This window comes from Aplysia californica, unplaced genomic scaffold (assembly GCF_000002075.1).
Source record: "Aplysia californica isolate F4 #8 unplaced genomic scaffold, AplCal3.0 scaffold01099, whole genome shotgun sequence".
Classification (NCBI taxonomy): domain Eukaryota; kingdom Metazoa; phylum Mollusca; class Gastropoda; order Aplysiida; family Aplysiidae; genus Aplysia; species Aplysia californica.
The window spans coordinates 126,451-129,366 of record NW_004798369.1 but is presented as its reverse complement, the minus strand read 5'-3'; the positions used below and the strand labels follow the sequence as shown (position 1 = coordinate 129,366).

Here is a 2,916-nt window from a genome sequence, read left to right as displayed (position 1 = left end):
CCTTCTTCTTCTTCTTCTTCTTCTTCTTCTTCTTCTTCTTCTTCTTCTTCTTCTTCTTCTTCTTCTTCTTCTTCTTCTTCAACTTTACTGTGTTTATCAGTGTACTAACAGAGCCTTCAAAGGAACCTCTCTTTCATTTCACTAGTAAGAATAAGATAGATGAGAATTTCCCTCAGATTAGATCCAGATCTATGTATTGAAGAAAATATTCGAAAAGATTAAGAGCCTGGTCTGATCAAGGTCTACCTTTCAGTTAATTGACATCAGATCTAACCACTGCAATTTTGCCTTGTCTTTGAGTTTAAAATCCAAGCTAGATCTACTAATCTGAGGTTCTAATTTCACTCACTTGACAATGACTCACTGACTAAAGATATATATTAAACATAGTAATATAACAGTATCATCAGTCATAATCATCTTTATGGGATGATGATGGATGAGAGCAGCCAAAGATAGGCTCGTGTCTAAAATGTAGGATGTAATGTATATGATAATGATATCTAAGCTTATTAGTGACAAAGGAAACCACAGTCAGAGTGCGCTTGGTGCTGAGCTTGCTATATGCACAGCATTTAATATAATGTGTTTGGCACATTTTCTATTGTACGAATAAATTTAAACAACTCATCACTGCTTCTGTCAGGCAGTTCAATGATGTCTGTTTTCTTTGATTACATCATGTATTTTCAGGTCATAATATGTCTTATGGACACACATAGTCACTCCGGGTTTTTAGAAAAATATATAAAGAGTCATCAGTAAGGTTCTGGGCCATGTGAAGTTAAGGTCGACTAGCAGGTAGGTCTTTTTTTCACTATGGGCAGGTAATTTCTTTACCAAACAGTGTACTTTTTAATGTTTTGTTTTATTGAATTTTGTCCAAAAAGACTTCAGTAAAGGTTTTTGTTTTAGTTATCACTACACTGTGTAGAAAAACAATTGACCAGGCCACAAAACAACATTAAGTTCACTTAAAAAAAAAATCTTTAGTGAGTCCAGAATTGTCACAGTTGTTTTACTAATGTCCAAAACTAGACTTACTTAAAAACAGCAATAGAAGGAGCTTTAGTTAAAATGTTATAAATGGTCTACTTTAGTTCTTAAAATCAAAATAAAATGGTATTGGGATCCGGGAGGAGAGAGAGGGTGGGGTGGTTGAGAGGTTCCCATGACACCCGCATCTTTTCGTACTTCTTTAAAAACGTTCTATAGGCCCTAATAAACCACCTCGTAGATAAAGTGCTGATGAAGAAATAAAGGTTTATTTTTGGTTCTTTTTTAAAAAGCCTATATCCCTCTATCTCTATCTATTTAATAATACATTTATTTGTAGATCTAGATCTAGTTGTAGCAAGAACGCTGTATTATGGCTATATTGTAATCTAGATATAGTACGCCACGGCGTCCATACCCAAAAAAAATAAATCAAAATGGACCAAGCCTCGTCTATCGCGTATGAGAGAGAGAGAGAGAGAGAGAGAGAGAGAGAGAGAGAGAGAGAGAGAGAGAGAGAGGCGTACTGTATGTAGTGCCTATAGTGTATTTCTATGACTGCACCTCAACTTTGCTATACGACATTTACGCTATCCGCAGCTTTTCGAAAAGGGGCACAGTGCTGATTTGGAGAATCCGTAGTGTAGGCTACACTGAAGCCGACATTCTTCGAACCGACCCAACCAACCAGACCCGATGAGAACCTGCCAATGAGAACCCGATATTAATTAATAGAATACAGTACGAGATCCCGGACGCAAGCATATTCGCGGTTTCGGAGAACTGTCTCTTTGTCCTGGCTTGGGTAGCACACCAGCCACAAGCGGTACAAGTTCAAGACTGGAACATAATTCAATTGATCGATTTTAAGGTAAGTTTTTCTTTTGTGTTTGTTCGAAACGAAATCTAAAGGTAAAACAGAATTAGGATATTGCCACCCTTTTGGTAAGATTGGCTGATCCCAGCGGAGTGCATGTTACAGGAGAAGCAAAAAACTGTTTTATTTCATAATAATGTAAACTGTGCATAGCTGATTTTGTTTTATAATACACTGCAGATACGCCTTCAATGATGGTGCTAGAAGGACGCGCTGAAGATCCATTTTGTTTTGTTTTGTTTTGGTAAGTGTTTTTACGGCGCTCGCAACTGCATAAGGTCATATGAGCGCGCGGGACACACCTAATATTTTCAGTTGGTAGGAAATTTTGAATTTTGCTCGGGTGGCGGCCGAAGCCTAGATCTACTGTAAATATCGATTTTAGACCACCGAGGGATCTTTAACGTGCGCAGCTTGCACACGGGCCCTACAAGATTTTTGCCTTTGTCCGAGAAGGCTAGGTGTAGATCTTTCCTACCAGAAGATCAGGTGTGTGGCAGAAAGACAGCAGTTAGGAAGAGCCAAGGAGTAGCAGTAAAAAGGCTCCAGAAAGAGTCAGGAGCCCAGAGGAGGGGGCAAAGGTGGTGAGGGGGTGGGGACAGAAAGTAGAAACGAAAGCAAACAACAGAACATTGCTAGAGAGCAGGGAAGGAGGTGAAAGGAGACAATTTTAGAGAAGAAACTTTTTCGGTCGCTACCCGGATTCGAACCCGGGACCTTAGAATGTGAGGTCAACACCTTAACCACTAGGCCACGAGAGCCCCCAGAGATCCATACACAAGACACACGCTTTGTCCCTTGTGTTCATTGCTGTTTGCTTGTCATTCTCTTTCTCAACCAAACTCACATTTCCCCCCATTATGTGCATTGTACCCCATGTTGCGGAGGTTTCCAGATTAGTGATTTTTGCACGGCTGGTTCTTTTAGGGCGTAAATTATTGTTCTGGAACACTTGTAAGAAAACCTGAAAGCGTAAAGGGCTTTTCTTTCTGTCACCCTGCACATTTCTCTTCTACGACAGGTTTGACATAGTCTTATTAAGT

The 2,916-nt window shown here is 39.6% G+C and overlaps 1 protein-coding gene across 2 annotated transcripts in view; it reads left to right on the top strand.

Moving 5' to 3' along the window:
- The window catches only part of LOC101853748 (E3 ubiquitin-protein ligase BRE1A), a 22,925-nt gene that overhangs the window by 13,157 nt on the left and 6,852 nt on the right, over positions 1–2,916 (top strand). For both annotated transcript variants that reach the window (XM_035973280.1, XM_005111672.3), the window contains exon 2: positions 1,597–1,867. The gene's annotated coding sequence lies outside the window, so the exon portion shown is untranslated. The remainder of the gene's footprint in view (positions 1–1,596; positions 1,868–2,916) is intronic.